This window comes from Natator depressus, chromosome 18 (genome assembly GCF_965152275.1).
Source record: "Natator depressus isolate rNatDep1 chromosome 18, rNatDep2.hap1, whole genome shotgun sequence".
In the NCBI taxonomy this organism is placed as follows: domain Eukaryota; kingdom Metazoa; phylum Chordata; order Testudines; family Cheloniidae; genus Natator; species Natator depressus.
Window position 1 is genome coordinate 20,961,628 of NC_134251.1, and position 27,127 is coordinate 20,988,754.

Sequence of the window (27,127 nt, forward strand, 5' to 3'; positions counted from 1 at the left end):
TGTAGAGTATCACAATGTGCACCCTCCACAGTGTAGCTTTGCTTCGTGATTTATCTTCTTATGAAGCATCTGGTATTTGGGAAATGCCAGAGGCAGAGTGCCAGACTAGATGGACCAATAGTCTGATCAGACCTGTTCTCATGTATAACATTGTCTTAATAGGAATAACATTTTCATTAGCCCCGTTTTAGGATTCAGCATTTCTGACAATGCTAAATTACAATAATAAAAGCAAGATCACACCAGGTCTATGTAGAACACGGGTAAATTTGGCTCATACCTGGCAGATATTTCGTGTTAATTCAGGATTTGCAAGTTCTTGTCTATTTCTTATCAGGCATTCCTGTATCCTGACAGATACATTTTTTCCTAATAAGCAGAAGTTTGTGAGAGCTACCATATAATATTTCTGCATATGTTGCAGATAAGGAAAATATGTTCTCATTTTTAGAAAGTAACAGATTGTGTGAGCAGGATGATATAAGGGAAACATTGCAAACATTTTGCCAATATGTTTGTTTGTATTTACTCCAATACTTGCCCAGCTAATGTTAGCCAGCGTGGTTCAGAACTGGACCATATGCGCACATGAGCAGAGAGAGGCAACGCACTGAGATTGTGGTAACTAGCAAGTCAGCGTCACTAGCAGGGACAGTCACATTCTCAGTATGTTGTGTCACTTACTGGCGTCAAGTGAGATGCACAAACCTTGTCACCGCATAAAACACACCCTCAAGTCCCAACAGAATGTGTTATATTGTGCTGGATCATGCCATATTATACAGGGTACATCTGCCTCCAGTGAGCAGAATGGCTCACGCTGCAACTCTAAGACTAGCCAGACTTCTGCAGTGCATTTTCAAAGAGATGCCTAGGGAACCTGCCTGGAGGTGCCCACTGATGTCATTAGGCCACCTCCTGAAATCCTTGCTCAATACTGACTAAGACAAAAACCAGTTGCCTTCAGTATCCACCACGCTCCCTTTACAAGTTCATCAACCTGAATTCTCTTTCACAGCCACAGAATGCTCTATCAATGTCAATTACACTGCTCTGTTACTTACCTCAGCTTGCTGATTATAACTGTCTAATAGCTCTCAGTCTATACACGTGTAAATGGCATCTGTCAATCTAAAAATAGGAAATCCCAACAGCTCCCCTGGCTCACCACCTCTGAATCCTCGCCAAATTGACCACAGCTTAAAAAACTCAGATCACTTTTCCAGTGTACAAACAGATGTGCCATAAATCTCATAAGAGAATCTGTCCTTGTGAGATTTCCAACTCTGTCATGCAGGATGTGGAGAAGCATCCAAACTTAACCCCAAACATCTTGAGGTTCCTCTGTCACTAGTCTACATCTATTGGAAAGTCTAAAATCCCGTTAACCAGACTTCACAGCTTTGTTTGCTGCTATTATTTTGCATTATCTGCTGTTAATTACTTTTACTGGCCTGCCAGATACCCCAGTGTTCTCACAAAGCTAAAGAAAAAAGAAAAAAAAAGCTAAGCTTTGACCCTTCCACTTGTCAGTGCTATGTTTCACAGCTCTAAAAATAGGGCAGCTTTGACAGAGGAGAGATATTTTTGGAAAAGCCAGTTATTGTAGCCAATCACACATCATTATTAGAGTCCGGGCTCTGAGACTTCTTTTCATTGTCTTTTGCACATACATTTTATGAAGTGCCAAAAAGAAGTGATGAATGACCTTGAGCATAGGCTACATGTTAGAGAGTCTCTCTTTTGAGATGCCCTTCCTACCTTCTGCACCTTTTCAATATGCTTAAGTGGGAGGGGGATATAACTTAGAAAGTCAGACGTGTACCCAGAAGCCTCCTGCTGCGAGACAAGCCCAGGAAAGAAACCAACAGAACTCAGCTAAAACCTCTCCAACGCATCATCAGTGATCTACAACCCATCCTGGACAATGATCCCTCACTTTCACAGGCCTTGGGGGGCAGGCCAGTCTTCGCCCACAGACAACCCGCCAACCTGAAGCATATTCTCACCAGCAACGACACACCGCACCATAGTAATTCTAACTCAGGAACCAATCCATGCAACAAACCTCGAAGCCAACTCTGCCCACATATCTACACCAATGACACCATCACAGGACCTAACCAGATCAGCCACAACATCACCGGTTCATTCATCTGCATGTCCACCAATGTAATATACACCATCATGTGCCAGCAATGTCCCTCTGCTATGTACATCGGCCAAACTGGACAGTCCCTACGTAAAAGGATAAATGGACACAAATCAGATATTAGGAATGGCAATATACAAAAACCTGTAGGAGAACACTTTAACCTCCCTGGACACACAATAGCAGATGTAAAGGTAGCCATCCTGCAGCAAAAAAACTTCAGGACCAGACTTCAAAGAGAAACTGCTGAGCTTCAGTTCATTTGCAAATTTGACACCATCAGCTCAGGATTAAACAAAGACTATGAATGACTAGCCAACTAGAAAAGCAGTTTCTCCTCCCTTGGGGTTCACACCTCAACTGCTAGAAGAGGGCTTCATCCTCCCTGATTGAACTAACCTCCTTATCCCTAGCCTGATTCTTGCTTGCATATTTTACCTGCCTCTGGAAATTTCCACTACATGCATCTGAAGAAGTGGGTTAGTCTGTAAGGTGCCACAGGACTCTTTGCTGCTTACACTGGTAGGTTAGATAGACCTGCAGTTTTGGATATCTCACTTAAAGTCAAGTAGAACAATTACCGTACGGTCATTCTAGTATCTCTTTTATCTCATCAACCACTTCCTCAATGGCTTTCATTACACAGCCAAGAATACATCTGCTTAGGATTTATCCATGTGGCAATACATTGTGCTCATGGGTAGATCATTGTCTCTTCCATTATAGTTAGACTCCATGAGGCACTGTTGGAGACTTGCTCAGATGGAAGTGTGATATGTCATTACAGAGCCAGATGGAGATATCACAGTCAGCCATAGCACTGGTTTTATTAAATGCAGGTCTTTTTCTCCTATGGTTCTGATATAACAGATAAGCCTCTTTGCCAAGCTCCATTTTGGCCTCTGGAATTTGCAATAAGGCAGTGCACAAACAAGGCTACACTATCAAATGTGGGCAGTTTAATGTCATGGTCCTTCTCTTCCTCTTCCTCTTCTTCCTTCTCCTCCTCCTCCTCCTCATCTTCCAACACCTAGGTAAGTAAAACCAAGGCTATGAGCATATTCCATCCAAGTCTGTTTTGAGTTGCCATCTGAACCTGTTGTGAGGGTGCCTGGAGGGTTTTATACACCCTGTCATACCACTGGCTCCTTTGACATCCATGGCCTCACCATGAACTCTTCCACAAAGAGCTATTTCAGTCACTCAGTATGAGGTCATTCTAGCAACATGGCCAAACAATTGTTATTGGTACCTTTTGATGATTGTAATCAGACATTGCACTTTTCAGTCTTCTATGGATGCCAAGTCTATCTAGCCTTGTCATACCTACGAGATGGTGCAGGCACTTGTTTCCAAAGATTTGCAGCTTTTGCTCTAGACACTTTGTCAGTACCCAAGTTTGATGACCAGAAAGTAGAGTGGGTACAGTAAGCGTTATATATCCTTTGGTTTTAACTGTCATTGATGCTGATTTAAGGTTGTAAATGTTTTTACTCAAGCGTGTGAAGGTTCTGCTGGAAGTAGCTTTCTCTTGTTGATGGTATCTTCACATTGGTTGTCATATGTCATGGTGGAGCCCAAGAAACAGAAGCTGTTTACTTGCTTGACATCTACACCGTTAATTACCAGTTTAGCCCATTTTTTGATGTTACCATTAGTTTGATCTTTTGTTCATTCATTTTTAATCCTCATTCTCTGGGCTATTGTCTACAGGTTAGTTGCTGCTCCTTGGTTATATTATTCTGTAGGCATGATCATTATGATATCATCTACAAAGGCTAGGTGATTGATGATTTGCCCTGATATCCTACAGCCTCCATCAATATTACTAAGGGAGCTGGACAACATGTTTTCTAAGTGTAGAGCAAAAATACTAAACCGAGTATGGATCCCTCTTTAACTCCAGTTTTCATTTCAAACCACTCTGACAGTGCACTGTTGATTCTTACTGCATGGCATGCTGTGCTATACAGACTCTGCAGTATTTGAACGAGCTTGCTGCTAAAACCATACCACTTGAGTCCTTTTCACAGGCATTCTCTGTTAGCAGAGACAAATGTTTTATTTAAGTCAACAAATGTGGAAAACAGGGGTTCTTTGAACTCTCTGTGTCTCTCCAAGATGTGATGAAAAGCAAATATCTGATCTACAGTGGAATGTGCAGGCCTAAAGCCAGTTTGTGACTCAGAAAGGATTTCCTCAGTAGTTCTTCTCATTCAGTTGAGAATCACTCTACAGAACACCTTGCTAAGAATGCTAATAAGACTGATTCTTCTGCAGTTATTGTAATGTTAAAGAGTGGTAAAATGATTGGATGTTGCCAATCTTCAGAGACTTCACCCTTCATCCAAATTAGGTTAAATAGTTTGCAAAGGAGCATAACTGTGCCTCTTCCACTGCGTTTTAACATTTTAGGCAGTATGCCATTTGGACCAGGTGGGTGGTGATTGTGGCTTCAATTTCTGCTTCCAATATGCATTCTTCTCCTTCTTCTTTGTTTCCTTCACAGTTGATGGCTTCAAGGACAGCTGAGTCAGTCAGACTGTTCCCGTTTAATAGCTGATGAAAATATTTTTTCCATCTCTTGAGCTCTTAATCTTTATTTACTATATGGTTCCTTTGAGCATCACATAATTGACTTGTTAGAAGGTGTTACCTTCTTTGATAGTAATCTAACTTTCTGAAAAAGCCCTGTTGCAGTACCCTTTTGAAGGTTTTTTTCAAGCTCTTTGCCTTCACTCTCAAGCCAGTCTTTCTTAGCCTTTTTGACCATTCTTTCTAGTTCCTTGTTGAGCTTTCTCTATTTTTTCCTCCTCTGGGCAATCTTCAGTTTTCAGATGTTCTTAATATGCTTCCTTTTTTCTTCTTGATAGGTTTTCAATCTCTGGTGTCACCCAGCCTTTCCTTTTTGGATTCAACCTCATCCCTAAAATGCACAAATCACCTTACTGTGTCCTGAAGTAACCCTCTGTGAGTGTCATTACCCCACCGGCAAGTGCAAAGAGAGGGGTGCACAAATGTTGCGGATATAATCTAGATGCCTGTTTCTGAAAACATGATTGAAAGTGTTTTAAACATAACAAAAATCGGCCAATATTCTCTGCCGGTTTGACTGTAGAGAGAAGCCCAGTTGTATTGGTCTTTCTATCGTAGACTAATAAGAATTGTTAGGGGGCTTATTCCTTCACCCACTTACTTCCCTGGTCCTTCTCGCATGAACAGAGAGCAACAATACCCGAAGTCCAAAGGTGCAAACAATTCGATGTTTATTGGGGTGAACTTCCAGCAAGCATGATTCCAGTTTCCTTCCTTAGTGTCCCCCTTCCCAGCTCTGACACCACAGAGCCTTACCTGTGGTCCTGTTCCCATTCCTGCCCTTAGCCAAACATGACTCCAATTTCCCCACCCGCATTCCCTGTTCCCATTTCCCCCCCCCACACACACTTCCTGATTGACTGCAGACTATATAGTAAAACTTCAGTTCTGCTTAGCTATACCTTAACCAATCATTTTACTGAAATTTAACTAACCAATCCTAACATATTGTAACATGATTATTTAACCAATTATATCCCACCACCTTAATTAGTTTACACCCAGCAAAATTAATTATACAACAGACAGAAACAATCAAAGAACCAGACAGATTATGCAGACAAACAATAGGGAAATGGGAACTACAGTGATAGAACAAACACAGAAATGAGGATTTCACATCCCAGCTATTGATAAGTGAGTTCTTGCCAGACAGGCTGCTATCAAACTAAGTTTTCTTTTACATCTTCTAGGCACTTCCCTTTCTCTGGAGGCGATAGGCATTATCAGGACAGGATTGTATTCCTAACAGCCCAATAGCACCTTATTTCAATGTGACTAGGTTGGAATGTGAGGATGTGACCGTTCGCTTCCCAGCTCATGGCTGCCTCTGCTGCTTCGCCAAAGATCTTAGCCTAAGCACAGGGCCTCAGACTGTCACAGTAAGAGAAGGCCCTTACACCGGCAGACAGTGATTTTGAGTCTTTCTTTTATACCTCTAAAACTAGCTAAGTGATAAGAATACATCTAAATTCTTAGAGTATAGGCCTTTACAGGCAGGCCTGAATATCTTATTCTAACAAGTATATATGGAAAGTAGAGACTTGGGGGGTGGAGGGGGATGGAGAGGGTGGTGAAATGTATAAGATTGCTCCTTTCCTCTCATGTTTACCACCTACCGCCACCATTCTCCCCCTTAGAAAGTGGTGCCGATCAGCACAGCTTTGAGCATTGGTCAGTGAGGAAGACACAATAGCGATGCTCAGATTCTTAGGTCCTGGCAAAGCAAGGGAACTTGGTACAGGTCCTGGGGTCCCAGAGAGCAAGGCTCATCTGGGAGGCACTGTCTCTCTTCTACCTGTTTGTGCAGAGCCTCGCACAATGGCATCCCTACTCTTTGACAGTGGCCTCTTGGCACTACTATAATGGATAATAATTTAGACCTTCATCTTAAAATTGTGGTGCTTTTGTGTTGCACTTCAGCATGGCATCATGTTGCAAACCGACATCTGCTCAAATGTGCTCATACTATTTGGACTGGTTTTCATCAGTACCTGTCATTTGGGGTTTCTACCCCTGGATATTTTCCCCAGTCCTAACCTTATAGCTCAGATAAGAAGGTTGCTTTCTTTGGGGGTTTGTTAGTCACCTTCAGTTTAGACATTAGGAAACGTGTTCATATGGAAACTCTTCAATGTTGTTCAGTTACAACTGCAGAGGATATGAGGGAGATTCCCACACATGAGCCATTCTTTTTAGATGACAAATCTGAGGAACTGTCCCAGATTGAGGTGTCAGTAGACAAGGTTTTGGAACAAACTGATACATTAAACAGTAAAAAGGCACCAGGTATTCACCCAAGAGTTCTGAAGGGACTCAACTATGAAATTGCAGAACTACTAACTGTGGTATGTAACCTGTCACTTAAATCAGCCCCTGTAACTGATGATTGGAGGCTAATGTCAATTTTTAAAAAAGGATCCAGAGGCAATCCTGGCAATTACAAGCTGGTCAGCCTAACTTCAGTACCAGACACATTGATTGAAATATAATAAAAACCAGAATTATCAGACACATAGATGAACACAATATGGTGGGGAAGAGACTACACAGCTTTTGTAAAGGGAAATCATGCCTCATCAATCTATTAGAATTCTTTGAGGGACTCATCGAAAATGTGGACAAGGGTAATCCAGTGTATATAGTGTACTCGGACTTTCAGAAAGCCTTTGACAAGGTTCCTCACCCAAGACTGTTAAGCAAAGTAAGCTCTCATGGCTCAGTAAGTAGTTACAAGATAGGGAACAAAGGATAGGAATAAATGGTTAGTTTTCACAGTGGAGAGAAGCAAATGACGAGGTCCCTATATGATCTGCACTGGGACCAATGTTGTTCAAAATATTCATAAATTATTTGGAAAAGGGGGTAAACAGTGTGGTGGCAAAGTTTGCAGATGATACAAAATTACTCAAGATAGTTAAGTACAAAGCTGACTACAAGATGGTCAGGGATGCAACCCCACCCTCTGGGTGTCCCTAAGCCTCTAATTGCCAAAAGCTGGGACTGGATGACAGGGGATGGATCACTTGCTAATTGCCCTGTTCTGTTTATTCCTTCTGAAGCATCTGGCACCAGCCACTGTCAGAAGATGGGATATTAGGCTAGATGGACCATTGGTCTGGCCCAATATGCCATTTTTACGTTTTTATGTTCAACATTTCAATTAAACATGTGGAGACATACATTTGGTTTTGTATCCCTCTTCAGGAAAATGTAGAGTACTCAGCATTCCCAGTGTGTTTGTGGTCCATCAAGAGGAATGAAATCTTTCCCACCAACAGCACTATGATGTGTTTATGGCTGGGCCAACAGCCTGTAATTTATGGACTAATAAACAGGGAGAATGGATGTGTTATGAAAGTAAATTAGCAAATGAGATCAAACCAAACAGCCCGATGAATTTTTTCAGGCTAATTTTCAGAAGTGCTGAGTGCCCACAACTCCATCTGAAATCAGTGGACTCAGCGAATGCTGTCGTGAAGAGACCAGTAGTCTAAGGTATCCAAGGTGACAAAAGTCTATCAGCCTGTTACATAAAATGGCTTATACAAGTCAGCAAAGATTGAAGACAGAAAGAGTGAATTGGTTCAAACAAGAAGGTCTCCTGATATCAGGATATCAAGGAGTGTGGTCAGATGTTGACTGGTAAACAAGAGGAGACTGGAATCACAAATTAATGGACTAAAACATGTGTTTGTAAATTAGGCCTAGTTGGTGGACAAAATAATGAGGGGCTGAGCTATTTTGCCCATCACCTCCTTTTGAGATCTTTAAAAAGAGACCTCAGAGGCTATCAAAATGGTGCAGATGGGGAGATGGGTGAAGGAAGATGCAAGCTTCACCCTCATGGCTGGCCCTCACTATCATCTCCTGGGATCCCAGCATCCACCCTGACACCCTCATGGTTCTGAGTGATGTTCTGACTGCACCGGGCCAGAGAGATGGGACCAGATGACCTCGCCACCTCCACCTGGTATGTGAGACTCAGGTTCCTGCTGTCACCCACTCCCTCATGTATCCTGCTCATTTCCCACCTTATTTCTTCTCTTTCTTATCTCTCTCTTTGCCTTTTGTTTAATAAGAGTCTGGCTTTGCCAACCAAGATTTGTATTTTGCAGCACTGCTGTGAGTCTAAGGCCAGAGAAGCAGCTAAAAGCAGAGCCCTGAACAACCCAAGGCTGGTACAAGTTTGGGAGGTCTCAGAGTGGCTGATCAGACCATGTGCTCAGCTTGAGTTTCTCCAGCAGCGAGGTTACAAGTTAGAATCAGCACCAGAAGCAGACGCTGCATTTTCTATCTTTGCTAGTCCTCTCTCCCCTCTTTGGTGTGTGTTTGTCTTGCTTTATAAGGAAACAGGATTGGACTTACACAGGAACAGCAGCAACAACAAGACCTCTAGTCCCTCAGAACTAACTTCTTTTCTTTTCCCAAGAAGGACAGTTAATATCACCTGTAATACTATCTAAAAGATTGTCATACGGGAGGTGCCTATAAAGGGAAAGAGGAAGTCTGTTAAAATGAAAAGCCTTACTTAATACTTTACATTTCAATTGCTTTAATTGCTTTTCCTTTCTTTACTTTGATAAAAGGTTTAAAAGGTTTCTCTGTGGTGATTGTTGCCATTGGGCTAAGCAGCCTGGTCTCCATACTCAAAACCCTGAACCATATTTAACTGTTTAGTGTTGTACAGTTGTACAGTGCTGACACCTTTAACTCTCTGGGGCTATTTATTCCATTGAGATTAACACAATTGGTCCCTGTGCCCGGGAAAATCAGGCTCAGAATCTTTTTTTCCTCTTTATTAGGAAAGTTACAATAAAACGTTAACATACTACACGGTACATTCCTGAGTACTTAGGGTCAGGTTAGTATTCGAAGAACCTGGCTAAAGATTCTGTCTTGCTGGCCATGGAGTCCACCTCCACTGAGTATGCTAAAAAACATGACCAAATTTCTAAATACTTATCCACTTTTTGGCACTTCTCTTGTGTACGTATTTGGTGTGAAAGCTTTTCCATTAAAAGAACAGTCCATATTTTACTGAACCACAAGTCCAAAGGAAAAGTCATTTCCCCCCAAAAATATGCAGTACAAAGTCTTGCTGCAAACAATAAAAGAGAAGTTTGTTTGTTGTTCTTTTGAAAAGGTAGATCCTTCACTGGAGGTCAACACTTCCATTGCATACCAGAGACAGGTGACCCAGTTGGTCACAACGGATTTAAGGGTATGAGTAATACAACTACTCTACTCATCCCTGTGAGAAAGAATACTAATCTTTGCAGCATTGCTATGAGGCAGCTTGTCGTTTATTATACATTTTAATGGGCAGGAAACACAGAGGTAAACAACTTGTCCAAAGCCCGCAGAACCTGGATGAGAGCTCTGGATCCTTTGTTCCCAGCTCATTATTCACTGCACTGCTTTTCCATGCTATCATATTTTAAAATGCGTGCTGTTCACCTTTAAATATAGACAATTAAGAATAATAAGGAGGAAAACTCATCAACTGTTTGCAATACCAAAAGGGCAAGAGACCATGGGCCAGATCCCCAGCTGGTGTAAATTAGCATAGCTCTACTGAAGTCAATGATGTTCATAAGTTGAGGATTTGGTCCTACAGCTGTAGATTTAAAAAACTGCATGTAAACTTTTAATACACGATAGTGGAAAAGTCCTTTCTTACTGTGTTTACGCAAATCATTGCTTACAACATACTGTGAGAGGAAATCTCACTGCAGGACAATATATAGAAATCATTAAATCCAACCAGAAAAATTATCAGCATAAAAGATGTATGAAAACTGAAGAGCATATTTTTTTTTGTAAAGCTGTTAGCTCTGATCTCTCAGCAGACAGTTAATTCAAACTCTGCCACAGCTGTTGAAAAAAAAATTGAAAATGCCTTGGATGTCTCTTTAGAAGAATTGAAATTACTACCACTCTTCATTAGAAATGGCATGTCCAAATAGTTCTCAAATTGTGAATATGATTGCTCTTCAGCAGGGTCAATAGATGGGCGTTTTAGCCTGAATAGGGCCGTGATGCAGAATTCATGTCTGTAGATAGAATCCCTGCACCTGAAAATCTGAGTCGGATCAGCCTTCAGTTCTTCGGGGAATAAAGCATCAAACTGAGTCTAAAAACAATCCAACACAGTCTGACCAAGATCAGCAGAGGAGCACCAACTGCTTTTAAGGTCAAATCCTGAGGTCCACTTTCAGCGTTTACACAGGCAGATCTCTCACGGAAATGAACGGGAGCTGTGTTCTGGGCTGAGGGTGCCTGGGATAATGGGCTGAGCACTCAGGCTGGAAGAAATGAGTTCAGTTTCAGGTTGCATCCTTTGCTGCTGCATGAATGTCACTTTGAGTTTTGGATTTGAAAAGATTCCACCTCCCCTGCCCAAACAAACAGAGGTGATGGAGTTTTGAATGAAAGCAAAGAAGGATGGAGGGAACTGGCTGTAAACTCAGAAACGAGGGTTGATCAGACAGCTCAGGAACCCTGGGAGCTTTCAGTACATCTGAGGAGAGCTGCTGGGCAGGAATTCTTTGATAAAATGGCGGGGGGAGAGTTTCTGAAAAACGTAGATACATCAAAACTGAAACTGTTGGTGATACACCTGACTCTTTGGGGGATGAGAAAGAGTTTTGACATTGTTGAGCCAGAAATTTTGGGGGGTTTTTTTTTAGTCAAAATGGCTGGTTTGAAATGTTTGTACAATTTATACTTAGAAAAGCGTGGGCTCTTTTTTTAAAGCAAGAATGAAAACAAAACATTTCAATGACCCAAACTGAATTTATTTATTTATTTATTTATTCGACCTGTTTGGTTTGCAAAAATTGCTGGGATTTTGATTTTTTTCCTCCTGATTTGGGACAGGAATTTTTTTTTCAAAATGTCAAAACTTCTCTCAGGATGGGGACCCCATTTATGGCCCAACCCTAGACGTGAGCTGAGGTTCAGGGTGTAACAAGTTCGGCATAGGTCTAATGGAGGGGCACCTGCTGCCTGACCTCCTTAGGGCAACTAACACAGAGATGTTGCTTCAAAATGGCTTTTCCTCATTCCTAAATTTTCGACCTCCAGTTTGTGATTCTGAACAGGAGTGTGCATCTTGTCCTGTGCCCCCAGGGACATGTCACCCCCACTATCCCTCGAGGTAGGGAAATCTCTAGCCAGTGGCAGCTCATGTAAGTCAGTTGCAGTGGGTCACTCTGGAGCGATGGCCCGTGCTGCCTCCTGAGCATGCCTTCTCCACGGTATGACAATCAGCAGCCGTTATGGGAGCAAAAATCAAATACAGCAGATCAGGAAAGGCTGCTCCGAGTAACTCAGTGGGCCACTGCTCACAGCGATGTCAACCCAAAGGAAATCAAAGCTAGGTCTCCTATTGGGCTCTGAAGAACATTTTGGGGGCCTCCATTTCCCATACTACAGTGACAGAACCCACGCTGTGAAATTCCAGCTACGAAGCGGAGCTGACTGAAAAGCAAGAAGCACTTTTCTTGAACATTGCTAATTTTAAAAGTTTCACATTATTAATCAAAAATGTTCTGATGAAATTGTTCTAACCAGTTCGACTGCTGCTAGTGGCAACAAACACTTTGCACATCCAAGGATCCCAAAGAGAGAAATAAATGCAACAGGTAGCAAAATACAGTGTAAAATCTCCTCCACAACCCGCCCTACAAAGAACTCTGTGAGTACAGATAAAGTATGTGATAGTGCTCTTGGCTTCCCGGTCTTTGTCTTGGAAGATCATATTTTCACTAAGCTGAAAGCTTGAGTAGGACGCTCTGTAAATATAGAGTCCTTAGGATGCGACTGACATCACCAATAAATTTCAAGCACGCATTTTTCATAACATAAAGGTTGTGTCATGATAGCTGCTGCATCCCATTCCTGGATTAGAAAGTTTGCAGTATAAAGAAAAGAAAGATAAATCTTCAGAGATGAAGCTTCATTATCCGGGTGGCATTTCAGAGTAATTTATGCCCAACATCTTAACGTGTCGCTCAGCTGGAAATTGTATTGTTGGTTCTCTGACTCTCAGTCACTACAGCAGCTGTGTCAAAATGTACTGAAATAAACGGCTCTGACTTGAGTTCTCTGTGCCTTTTTGTGGCTGGTTTTTCAGTATCGTTGAGATAATACAAATTAAATTATTTATCTTTCACAGAAGGGGGAGGGGAATGAATCCTCAAAAATGTTCAAGACAAGCAACTCGCACAAAAAATGCAGTGCCCTCCTTATAGAATGGTGGATACAGACATGATCAAATCTGTCTAAGTTGTGGGTTATTTACACTAGAAATCAGCTTTGCTGATTCCTTGAATTTATATTCCCCTGTCTTTCTCCTGCTATCCCACTTCTTTGGAGAAAACAAACGCATCTGCTCAGTGACAGACCCTGCTGCCTACTGTGCCTGCCATGCAGAGTTGCCTAGTTGAGCATTTTTTTCTAAGATGCTGTTCGCAGAACCGGGAACCAAATCCTCCAGTGTACGAATGGAAGATTTGTCCTTCCTAACAACTGTCTGCTAGGTCAAATAAATGTCAGCATGAGGTGGCAGAGGTCATTCAGGAGCTGGGAGGAGAAGGAAAGGTGAGAGCCAGAGGGACAGACAAAAGAGAAATATATACAGAGATAAGTGAGGGACAACAACACCAGAGTCACAAAAAAGGAAAGAAAGGAAACGAAGGGACGATAAATGAGGGAAAGTAACTGTAGAAATAGAGACAGCCATATCTGCATAGCATAGAAAGCCACAAAAGAAGGTGAAGTAGTGAGATGATGGAGGGAGAGGCCCGCCACGTTTCCAAAAATGCTCTCACATAAATGCTCACTTCTTTCTGAGCATGCTCCATTTGCACAAGCACAATGTCTGGTTCAGGAGCACCAGTCAGGACTGCAGACACATAGATGTGTTCAGACAACTCCCACGCTGTAGAGAGAGTTCGTGCTTTCTGGACACATGCACAAGTACCTCAACCACTTTGCACATGAACTTCTACAAATTTGGGCCAAAAAAGTTTAGCATAGCATAGAAAGGAATAAATTGAGGTGGGGATTCCTTTTTTAAGATGTTCAGCAGACTAGGGAGATGTATTTGACCCCAGTAAGTAGCACAAAGGCAGAAATAGGGTGTATATTTGATTTGTATATTTAATCGAAAAGTTAGCAAGGAAAGCTCTCTGGAAAATGTAGTCAAAGCAGTATATCCCTGTGCAGTTTGGGACATATGTAAAAGTCAGGGTCTGCGAGCAATCAGATTAGAAAAGGTAGGTTGAATTAGAAAAGATGTGGAATTGTAATGTTAAGAGTAAGAGAATTAGGAAGGGCACAGAAATAAGGGAACAAGCTAAACACAAAAGGCCACGGTTGTGCAGGGACATCTTGGAGGCTGGTAGATGGCAAGTGTGCGCTGGGCCCCTGAGATGGGATATAAAGGGGAGCAGACAGACAAGAGGAAGGCTGTGTCTGTTCATTTTCCCACTGTGCTTAGCCTTGAATCGTCCCCTGAGTGGAAAAGTTAGCCACACTCCTGCAAGACCTATTTGTGGGCTATTTCCTTCACCTACTCCCAATTCAGAAAAGCCCCAGGTTTGTTAAATTTTAACTCAATACTTTGTGCATAAAAACTGCAAGGCAGCCTGTGTCCCGCATTCATTTCCTTGGGCAGAACCTTTGGACTGTCCAGTCATAGCTACCCCCAGCTCCTCTGTCCCCAGAGATTAGTTGCAGGTACAGAGCACTGCAGGTTAAGCAGCAGGAGATATTTAAAAGGTCCTGGAAAATCCTGGCCAAAGGCATTTTCCTCTCATTTGTCCACATTATCAGTTTCCTACTTCTCTGCAATTGCCTTGAAATCTTCTCCTGGGCATTCTCATGGCAAGATTCAGGGGCTCGCTCTGGCTTGCATGCTTGCTCGCTCTCTTTTCCCTCCTAATTCAAAAATCTTTGAGTTCCTGTGTAGCCCTTGATGGAGAGCGCTTTAGCTGGCCGTGTAGCCAGGTTTTTAGCTCTTGAACTGTCAGAGCGTTTCTTTTTTCCTACATTCAAATCAAGCCAGTTTTATGGGCCGCCTGTCTTCCCCAGCCCTGGTAAGCCCAAGAAATAGAAATTCTTCCTAGGACATTAGCCTACCTGTCGACCTCCTTTGGATAATTTGTCAAGCTCTCTGAGAGCCCTGTCAGCCGCACTGTGCTAAGCTATCTCCCTCTCATTATAATGGACCTCTGGAGGGATGTGTCTGTGTTACAGTTATTGAGCACAAGTCTAAGAGAGGGCCCCTGTTCCTAAGGGCTGAGCACCACTGGCTGCCTGTACTGTTTTATGGCTGCTGAAAGGAGGTGTTGGAATGCCGGAGAACTTACTGGCAAAGTATTTATTCCTTTCCACTGAGCCATCTAGTATAGCTAAAACTTGTTCTGACCTTCAGAGAGGGTGGTTAGAATTGCTTCCCAGAGCCCATGTAAATCTGGGGTGAACAGGCAGGTCTCTCTGCCACCATATAGCTTTGCCTTGCCTCTTGCTGAGCTGCAGAAGAAAAGGTGCAATGTTATTTGCGGCTCCTTGCAAGCCTGGGAGCTGCGTGCCTCCTGCCGACTGTGTCGAAGCAAGCTCGCTGCCCGGAAGGACACTTCACTTCTGCCAAGTTACCAACCTCCACAAAGCAGCAACAAAGGTAGAAGCAGCTGCTGAAACCCGAAGCCGGAAGTGAACCATCTTCAGCCAGGCCAAAGGGAGAGACCAGCAATGGAAGTTAATGTATAGAAATGCCGACCAATATTGCCAACCCCAAGAATGAAAAAATCATGATTTTTTAAAAATTTTAAAAAATAGTGTGTTCTGTTTTCAACATTCAGGACACACCTGGGTCACAATTTCAAGCTTCTCTCTACAACCAGGAGGGCTAGAAACTTACAGGATCCTCCCCAGGATCCTCATGAGACAACATAACTCCTGGAGCTGGGGCTCTAATAAAAGCACTTAAGTCTTATGAAAACAAGTGGGATTTAGGCACTTAAATGGCCCACACCCAGATTTTAAGAAGTATTTAGACATTGCTGCGCTCAGTGTCACACCACCTAACAGATATAGCAGTCTGCATCTCATCTGCAAAAGGGATTTAGTCACTTCAGAATCCATTTTGAAAACGAGATTTAGATTGCTCAAAGTGTTAAGCATTGCAACACCGAGAACAGCAATGCCTTTAAAAATCAGGGCCTAAGTCCCTTTTGAAAATGGCACTTAGGCTACTAAGTCACTTAAGCAGTTTTGAATATGGTACCCAATGTAATTAAGAAGCCTTGACATTTACTCTCTTGCAATAACTACTGTGGCTACTGGCCATTAAACAAAGCTGGACTCCGTTATTCCAAGGTAGAGATGTATCTTTCGTAACATTTATGTTGAAATGTTCCCATTTAGTTGTTAAAGATATGGGTGTAATAAAACCCAACATAGTTTTCAGGTTTGAGCCTCTAGGTCGATTATGGAAAAATTATTTAGTAGAGGACCACGAGGCAACCCTTTAAATGATAAAACAAGACTTTATTTAAAAGGAAAATAATTAGTTAGCAAGCAGGCATGTATTTACCACTTTACACAATATTACTTATATTCAGGTCAACAGAGGGAAGTAGACAGTCTTATAATCCTGGAGCCCAACAGTACCCTTCTGATGTTAGCTGGAGTTCTCTTGCCATTTAGCAAGGCTACTCTGTTTATAATTCATTATAATACTAATTAACATTAAAAAGTCCTTTACCATAATTATATTTCCACCACCTCTTTATTGGCTCTGACACTGCAGATTATTTAAATTAACATCTGTACCAATGTCCTTCCCATATTATCAACATAGATAGCATTTTAATAAAACATTCACAATTCTCAAAAACACTCATTAAAACCTTCCTCAATGCAGTTAGAACCACAACATAACCTTGGCTTGTGTCCTCACTAACTTCAGGTTTCTCTTCTAACTCTCTCCAACTGATCTCTAATTTTCTCAAACAACAATTTCCCATGCTCCTCACTTAGGCCCAATTTCTGCATATTTTTTAACCTAAACCATCCTTGAGGTTACAGGGATCAGGCCAAAACCGCTGCTTGCTTGCTTTCAAATTCTAATTTCATTGCCAGCAGTGCATGAAGAAAGGAACCCAACATCAGATTAAAAGACAACCCCAACCTTTCAGACAGAATAATTGCTTCCCATGTGGAGAGTAGAGATTTTTTTTCGTGGGCATGTTGCAGTTCCCTCCAGGCTGTGAGCCCTGAATAAAGATATCTAGTGAAAACGGAATCCTTCGAACCTTAGTTTGTTTTAATTGTATTGTGTTGAATTGTTTTTATACCTCTCAGTCTTAATGGGGGGTATCTGGGAGTTTACTCCCATGGTAAATTGTTTTGGCAGCCCAGACTCCTTTGTTAGTCCAAACCACAACTTGTTTTCTCTCTAACAACTTTTGGCTCTTGCTTTCATTTGTTTATGTATCAAGTAAACACACAGCCTGCAGCTTCCTTTTTCGGATGGCAACAATAAACACCTCCTGCATAGAGGATGCATCTTTGCGTGTTTGTAAACAGAATAGCCAGCCAGCAGAGCAGCTGCTCGTGTCACACCATCTGATGCCCCAGATGACAGCCTAGCTGCTGGTTAGCCAGAGTAATCCTCACCGCAACAGCTCTCTTAATTATTCCTTCTGTTCCCCAATTTTCATGCTAAACTAAGAAAGGCGGTGCATGCCACAAGTTGGGTCTGTTTGCAGTGGTGTTGTAGCCGTGTTGGTCCCAGGATATTAGAGAGACAAGGTGGGAGACGTAATATCTTTCATTGGACCAACATCCATTGGTGGAAGAGGCAAGCTTTCGAGCCACACAGAGCTCTTCTTCAGGTCTGAAGAAGTCACAAGTTGTATCTGACAGTCTCAGGTGAAACAGCTTCTTCTTGTCCCCAAATTCTCCCCAACTTGGGCTTTCCCTGGGAAGCCCCAACGCTTGCAAGATTTGCAGAGAGCTGAGGGAGGCCAGAAGAAGGCATGCAGGGCTCAACCCCCACCCCTCTATGCACATGAGGAAGACCTGTTGGTTGCAGTAAGAACTGGCATATTCTGACCCTGCTCATGACACTGACCACAGCTGTCTCACTGTTCCTTTGTGCTTCCTCTGTCTGTCTGCATCCCCTTGTTCTCTCTCATCTATATTTAGACCGTAAGGTCTTTGGAGCAGGGACTGTCTTTTTATTAACTGTGTGTATAGCCCTCAGCAAAATGAGGCCCCCACTCAATCCCCTTGGTACTGCAGGAATACAACTGACACACAATACTAGTGTCGCAAAGGAATGATACAAAAGATGGATCAAGAGAATGGAAGGATGAGGAGGGGAGGAAAAGAGGAGTATCTGGCTGGCTTGGGAGGGAGGATGAAGAGTGGGAGGGAAAGTAAAGGGCAGAGAAATAGTGTTTTTAAAATGTGAAGAGAAAACTTTAACCCTCTCCCCCAGAATTTCAACCGGATTCCAAAGATACCACAAGAGGAAGAGCAGAAGGGGTCAGATTCTGACCCCCGACCCATCATATGGAATCAGTGTTAGCCCAGTTTATCTTGGGGATTATCTTATTTCCTAAATCTTCCTATTAAAAATGGTCAGCTGGGGGCTGTTTACAATGGAGCTGCATCTTCCGCTGGCTGCTGAATGGATCAATCCCTGAATGGCCGAGAGAGAGACTATTTTTACAAGTAATGAAACAGGGTGTGGAATGATTGTCCTGGGATCCATGAAGCACCTTGGGTGAGATCACTGAGCAGCTAACAGACGTAGCCTTAGCTGGGTTTAGAACAGCCATTCCTTGCTTCCAAATTGAGGGACGGTGCTGCCTAAATTAGCAGTCTAGCAGAGCTGCACCGTCCTCATTTGTCTTCATTGTACAGGATCAAATCTACATCCTTCAGAGTAACCTGTCAGCCTTTTCTCTTCACAGAGCTTGCTTTCCTTTGGCAACCATTCAAGAGGTCACTATAGATCTGCAGCAGTCAGACTGGAATTGCCACCAGGTCAGGGTGCCATGCATTTATAGCAGAGCAGGGAGGCGGAGGACAGCAGAACTGGGCATCAGAGAAAGGAAGAGTCCCAGAACCTCTCCACAGCAACTAAAAAGCAGGAGCAGTTTGTTCTACTGTGGGCCTAGGACAGGTCTCTGTCGTTGTGACTCCTTCCCTGCTTAGCGGCACTCAGACCTCCTGCTCGGTTTTTTCTTTCTGCTCTGTCAGCACTTTGTTTCCTTTTCATTCCCTAAGCAAGGTCGCTAGGAGACTGGGGCAACATTTTCAAAATCGCCCTTATCCTGAGTTCTCTGACGCTCCAGTGGAATCACCAGTGGGTTATACCAGACCAAGACGGGCAATAGGGAGCTAATTATTGAAACAGATTTTTTTAAAAATCCCTTTTGAGCATCTTGTATGATCCTTGTGGGTTCTTTTGTCGGCTTCTCTGGCAATCACATTCCCCAGAATTCTCAGGAGCTAGTGTTTGTGCGTGTGGAAAAACAGCTGCCAGTGCTGGCCTGCAGTGAGAGATTTTTACACATTCAAAGCTGCAAACAAAAGTTGTAACCTTGTGCAGGAGAGATTCACACATTGATGAATAATCAGAACTGCTGGCAAGTCCCAGACCGTCCAGATTCCCTTGAGATGCCCGCTGCCTCTGAGAGCATTGCTTTATGCCACAACGTATCCAGGTGTTTTACAATAAGTATGAAGTTTTTTGATATTCATTGCTATAAATTATTAGCTGTTTAGATCGCAGTCACTTTTATATACAACTCAGAGTATTAGCCAGCATGGTGTTAGCTCAAGATTACAAACCCCTGTTTTCATTTAGAAAAAACTCAGTGTATTCAGGATCTGCAATTTCCTTGTCCCTACATTTGCTTCGTTGTTGTCATTGTACATATTGTTTGTTTCTGTTTAGCACTGATTTACTAATCACATGGAGTTAATTCTGTCCTGAGTTCCATCCATCAGCGACCATTAAAGTCAACTGTGCTTCCATGGCAAAAAGGTTTCAGACTCAACTGAATAAAGTTACTGTTGTCTGTGATACCGGGGGCCTTTTGTGGTTCCAGGGCTGTAGGCTCTGTGAAATGAGGCACATCCTGAGTGTGTCTTGCTTATGTCTGGGGGCAGAAAAAAGCCTGGGGACAGAGCGTCTGCTCTGGACGAATTTATCCTCCCCGGCAGGGTTCAAGGAAGAGAGAGAAGAGTGGAGCTGGTGAGCTCCACACTGCTAGATGTGCCATGTGCCCTGCTTATTTGAACCCCCGCCTTCCTACTAGGCCATTTGTTTTTATTTCTATTTTTTAACCAAGTTTCAGTTACACGCTAGATTTCTCTTACAAGCACCTTGTGGCCAACACTTCCATTCTTGGGTGTGATTTGCCTCCAGTCTGGGTTAGTCAAGGAAAGTTTGTTGCACGGGAAGGTTTAATAAAAGCGTATCTTCATTCTCAAGGTCTAGCTCACAAACATAGCAGAGTGGAACACACCAGCTTTATTGATTCTGCCAGGTACTGGCCTGACAAGGTCCTTGCTCCTTAAAGAGTATTTTTTCTTTGCTGCAATTGTGTACAATCCCTCACTCTCTCCCCGTGGGGCCTTGGCAGCTCTTTCTAATCAGCTCCAAGACGCTCTGGTCTGCAGTGAAATGATACCAGCTTTTTAAACACAGTGTCCCAGTTCTACAGAACTGTTACAATTTACCATCAGAGTCTGGCAAGGAAGAAAGTTATTGCTCTTGCTTTTGTCTTTGGCACAATGTTAGGGATGCAAATGGAGACACTTAACACTTCTCGGGGTTATTAGAAACAAATATACATTGGAAGAAAACATTCCACAAATGTGAACCTTTCTGTAGGCTATAAATCTGCTACATATTGTATTCTTTTCTAAAACAAGAGAGACTGCAGCAAGTAGATGCTATTATTGCTCAGATATTGTTTAAACCTTTCTGTTGGGAGATGCTGCATGAAGAGAAGAGACAATAGCTGTCCTGACACAAGATTTATTAGAGAAAGTTGGCACCAATATATTTGTAGTGAACAAAATGTTTGTAGAGATTATACCAGATTTACAGTGATTAATAGTGGATTGGACATGGCAGACATCAAAGGGTTTGGCTGCCTTGCAGTTTCTGTGCTGGATTGAGTCAGAGTAAAGATTAACACCAGTGTTTCAAATAAAACACCATTCTCTTAGTAAAAGGTTCTCTTGTACAATGGAAAGGAAACAACAACTAAACCCAGCTGTGTGCTGGGACAGTTAGGGAAAGGGAAAGGCTGGAAAGTTCACTGCTAACAACTGACTAACTAGCACAGAACTGTGTGTAGTGCTTCATGCCCCCAAGCCTGGAGAACTTGGGGAAACATTCTCTGTTTATTTAGGGTGAAAGTGTCCTTTACGCTGTGTCCCCTCCACCCCCCAGGGGAACAAAGAGCAGGGCTGTTGAGTCCAATGGGTCAATGCTCGGGGTGTGGGGTCGGGCGGGGAGGTGGCCTTCACAGGGCTGCCAATCCCCAGCAGTGCACATGAGCAGGGTGTCGACATGTAGGAGTGGGGACTGGACGTAACCTTGGCTCTGCATCTCCAACTCAACCTTGGGGTAGCCTAGCTGCAACCTGCCCTTGACTCAGGGTTGTCCGTAAGCTGCAATGTAGACATTTTTTTCATTCGATCTCTCTGTCTCGCTCACTCACATTCTCTCCCTCTCTCTCACACACAAGAGCACTTATCCATATACCCCAGGTGTCCTTGACATTACTTAAAAATACCCACATCAGCCACAACATTACTGGGCAAAAGTAACACTCTTCTGTTCCATCTATTCCTCACCCTTGCAATTCTCCTCTACGTTCAAATGCTTGGAAAAGAAATGTGATCTTTGCAGCATGCCCAGATGGTCATCAGGTTTGGACTATTTTGGACCAAGTGTGGCGTGAATTCCAAAGCTGGGGGTGCCATACAGAGAACTTCCAGCCAGCGGGGCAGCAGTTCAAGAGTCTTTCCTGATCAAATCTGGGAATAAAGACCATTCTGCTTCTGCATCAGTATGTGTCTATAGTTCTTCCCCCTTTTTAAATTGCTAAGCAATGTTTACCCAAGAAAAGAATCTTTGTTTTGAAGAGTTCACCAGCTCGGGGCTGCTGCTTCTCCACCTGCAATCATAATCCTTTGTTTGGGGGCGGGGGTAGAGGGAGTTTCCTCCACATCCCACCTGACAGAGCCACTGTTTCAATAAAAGCCACTTTTCTGGAGAAAAGACTATAGACTTTGTGCCGGTGCATGCTTTTTATTACTGTGCAAGGCCTTTAATTAGGTGACCTCAAACAGCAGCATTGCACTGGCCAGCTAAACTGAAAGCTAACCAAACAAATAATGAAACAGACATGTGCCACCGTGCTGGGGGAGCCGCTTTAATCTCTCTCAGTCAGTAAAATTGCAAACTGTACTCTAGAGAGAGAAAAAAAGGAGAGATTTTGTTGCCACAATAGTGTGGACAAACTGGATGATCCATTTCTTTGGGATGGATGGAATTAGTCGTGATTGAACAGGAATAACTCTAACGTTCTGAGGGTTGTTCATTCATTAATGACGAGAAGGCTGCTGCTCAAAAAAAAAAATCTCACGTATCACAATGATGAGTAGGAATCTCAGACCCTATACAAACAGAGGGATTAAACAAAGATAAAGAAATAAGGGATGTTCCATTATATCACGGAGCATTTCCTGTATATAGCATGTGTGTCATGGTCCTTTAAAAAAAAATCTTCCACTTTATATTGCTACATTCTTTAGTATGATTTTTAAGTATTGTACATACAACCCTTCTCCATTTATATTCACCTGTATCTTTCTCTGTGGTTAGAAGGTCCCTAGAATATTTTGGATGATGCTATGCTCTAAATCAGTGGTTCTCAACCTGCAGCCCATGGGCTGCTTGCCGCCCAATCAGCACACAGCTGTGGCCCACGTGATATCCTCAGGGCCGTATAGCTAGTATATATATTATGTGGGCTGCATCCACATAACACATAGAGAGCTGCAGTGCGGCCCACCATGGTAAATAGGTTGAGAACCTCTGCTCCAAATAGGAAACACATTATTAAGAATGTAATTATAAGTGATTTATTTTTACTCAGTCTGTTTGGGGTAAATTAGTTATGCACTGTAGCCAAGAGCTGTAATTGTATATTTTCTGTGTACTTGTTTGTTACTTACATTTGTTGGAATTTGTTATAAATTTGTGAAATGTATGAACTAAAAAGAAAAATAGGGAGAATCTGAGTTTCTGAGAAGTGGCTGACATAGAAATGTGTTTCATCAATGATGGATTGTGGAGTATTAATCAAACATTATTATATATTATGGTTGGGAGGCATCTTGCAGTTAATGAAGATGTTTTCCCTCTATGCTGTTATCTTGATGCTTGGAAGATTTCAGTAGGAGTTCTAGTTCTGCCTACCAGCCGGGGCTTATGGGATTTGCACCAGTCCCAGTTGCCATGGAGAAAGTGTTAGATAGCTTTAATACATCTGTGCGAATTTCTCCCTGGAGTTTTCCCATGACAAGTTGGATTGGAGGTAGCATATGAGAAGCAATAATCTTCAAACTGTATGAATAAATGATTGATTGAGCATGAGGGGTGTAAACAGGTCTCTGTGCCGCAAGACAGCATCTGGCAAAATAAAACAAGATAATTAGTGCATCAGAGAGACAGACCCTCTCACTAGATGTTCACATGTTTCCTGTTCCTCAATGGAGCATGGATGCAGTGGACCATTCTGTTTGCTGTGGGCTTGTCCTCAGGAGAGCTATCCTCAAACTAAGACTCCAAGATGCTCTATCAGGGCCGTGAGTGTAACACTTAACCACTTAACACACTTCAGAATCTCTGCATCTTCCTGATTAATAACAGGCAAGAACTTATCTTCCTCTTGCTATAAAGAAGAGAGGACAGGACAGGAGGACATTGCCATTCTCTTTGGAAAAGTAGTTGGGTGGAACCATGGAACCATAAAAGGGCAGTATGATACGTAGGGGAGAAAATAGATATCTTATTAAGAATTTATTGAAGATACCACTTTGTCATTTGAATCTTGCATGGTCTATAGTCACAGAGAAGCAGGCAGCTCCAGTAAAATGTAATTAGCATCTGCAGGTTTCTCTTTTTGTTGGTGTGCAAAGCTCCCATCAAGGGGTAATGTTTGTCACCGTTACACAGTCAGCAAAGTTGTTTGAAAATAACATTAACAAGCCCTCCAGTTTCTGGACATTAGGAAGAAAGAAGCTGCATTCTAATGGATTAGCTAATTAGCAACTTCAGAATCATGGGTGTTAAGTCTTTTTCATCTTTATTAGGTCATATCTACTTCATTCCCTCAGGGTCAGTGCAAAGTTGTCACCTACATTATATTAACTCGTGCTGTAAAACTAGATTTGATAAAACATCTCAAGCAGTGGTCCTCTGCTGTGTCTTTTAGAGCATCATTCTACCGTCTAATAAACTACCTAACTAGCAATTTTTCTTGTTTTATTTTCATACCATTGCTCTTTGTCATCTATTTCTAATAGAACTTAAAGCTGCAGATACCAGGGAGGGAGACAAATTGTTTAGAGTGGTTCAAGAGGGTATAACTGTCATTTGGCCCTTGACTAGTGTGACAAAGTTCCTGCTCTACCTTGGTGGGTCTTGCGCTTATTGGCAGATTTGCTCGCCTTGGACCTTCACGGCAGCCCTCAGCTTGGCTGTTTTTCTGAATTCACAGTCCAGGTCAACTCCTCCTGTGTCTGACCAGGAGTTGGGAGGATTTGGGGGGAACCCGGGCCCACCCTCTACTCCGGGTTCCAGCCCAGGGCCCTGTGGAATGCAACTGTCTAGAGTGCCTCCTGGAACAGCTGTGCGACAGCTACAACTCCTTGGGCTACTTCCCCATGGCCTCCTCCCAACACCTTCTTTATCCTCACCATAGGACCTTCCTCCTGGTGTCTGATCATGCTTCTACTCCTCAGTCCTCCAACAGTCCGCGTTCTCACTCTCAGCTCCTAGTGCCTCTTGCTCCCAGCTCCTCACACGCACACCACAAACTGAAGTGAGCTCCTTTTTAAAACCCAGGTGCCCTGATTAGCCTGCCTTAATTGATTCTAGCAGCTTCTTGATTGGCTGCAGGTGTTCTAATCAGCCTGTCTTAATTGTCTCCAGAAGGTTCCTGATTGTTCTGGAACCTTCCCTGTTACCTTACCCAGGGAAAAGGGACCTACTTAGCCTGGGGCTAATGTATCTGCCTTCTATTACTCTCCTATAGCCATCTGGCCCAACCCTGTCACACTCGTAAAAAGTTGGTTCGTTGACCTTCCTGTGAGTAGCTGCAGGTATCCAACTTATCTGTGGATATACCTAGATCCAACGAGATTGCCACCTCTGTAAGGTTAGTGCTTCCATTAGCATTGTCACAGGATCAGCCAATATGTCCTGATATCAATCCCAGCAGCATTGTTTCCAAAAATGGGGACAGCCTGGCATGACAGTGCACAACATTCCAAACGTTCAGACAGCCAACATACCAGTAAACTACTGCACTCAAACAGTTTAGAATTCAGCTTCCTCTCATCTCAAATCTAGGCATGTCTCTAATTATAGCTGCTTCTGTAAATATAACCAAATAGTTCTAAATTAATGTTGCCTAATTAACATGCATCCAGCACAAATCAAAGTAGATGAAATTAAATATATATTTGCTTTTGCATCAGTGCATTTTAATAAAAAATAAAAGTCCTAATGTTTACATTGACATTGATGCCTTTCAAGTTGATAAAAAAGCATGAATGATTCATAAAAAACAAAAGAATAAAGAATTTATAATTAAACATGCCAGGAAATGTGTAATTTACTCATGCAAATTATATTACTTTAGCCCAACTTTTATTTATTTATTTATTAATACCAGAATCATCAATTTGTTCAATCTTTTGGACTGCCAGGTTATTGTAAGCTGAAGGAAATGGAGCCAAGAGAGCAATGAAATGGGTATAAAAATGTGAGTAAATCAGGAAACCTCATATAGCAAAATTAAATGGAACAGGTGGGTACTGAAAACCTTCATCGATGTTTTATTAGGTTTCATTCTTCCCATACAGAAAGCTGGACAGTTTGGAAATCAATCCTGTTTTATTTAATTTAGTAGCAAACAACATTCATTACATAAAACTACTATGCACCACCCATCCAAACACAGAACTGCAATGCAGCATCTGGAGTGAAAAGTATGTCTAGAAATTTGGCTGCAAATCAATAAAAAGAAAGAACTATTACCTAGTGGATAGAGCCAGTGGCTGGAAGTCATGAGACCTGAGTTCTATTCTCAGCTCTGCCACTGGCTTTATGTATGACCTTGGACAAATCACTTCAATATCTCCAAGCCTCCGTTTCTCTATAAACTGGAGTTGATAATAGTTACCCAAAATCTGCATTCAACGATCTTTGGACAAATATTGCTATGGAAGAGCAAAGTGTCATCATTTATTATTATTATTATTTATTATTTATTATTAATAATTATTATCATTATTCTAAATGGTGATCTCGCCCACCAGCCGCATTTTTCTGAGCTATTTCAGATTCCATTCTCATGTGGTGCTGACACAGAGGTACTGTCCAGAGATGTTCCCATCTCAACAACCCAGTTAGTTATCTGTTTTAACCCTCACTCTGTGCTTTATTGACACCATGTCAATAACCTCATCCAGCGGTTATCTACTCTGTCTGCATATCCTACCCTCTGCCAAAAAGACATGCTGCAAGGCAGTGAAGAATTAGGCCGGTGAAAATTAGATTCAGCTCCGCAGCTGAAATCCAGGTTTCGGTTTGGGCTAATTTAGAATTTAGAAAGGTAAGTTAGCCGTTGCTAGCATGAGCAGGACATCTAATTCCAAGTCACCGGCATAATTGCAGACATGCTGGTGAGGAGATGGTAAAGGCAGGAGTCCCTGTCTGGTGAAGGTTGATAATAGGACTAGCTGGGATAAGATGATCACACATGATAGGAGATACTGATTACAAATCTCAAAGGAGATTAATGACAGGTTTCAGAGTAGCAGCCGTGTTAGTCCGTATTCGCAAAAAGAAAAGGAGTACTTGTGGCACCACTGAATGCATCCGATGAAGTGAGCTGTAGCTCACAAAAGCTTATGCTCAAATAAATTTGTTAGTCTCTAAGGTGCCACAAGTCCTCCTTTTTTTAAAAGGAGATTAAGATGTTGTCGTTTGTTTTCACAATATAAGATTTATATCTCAGCCTCATCTATCCCAAACATTCG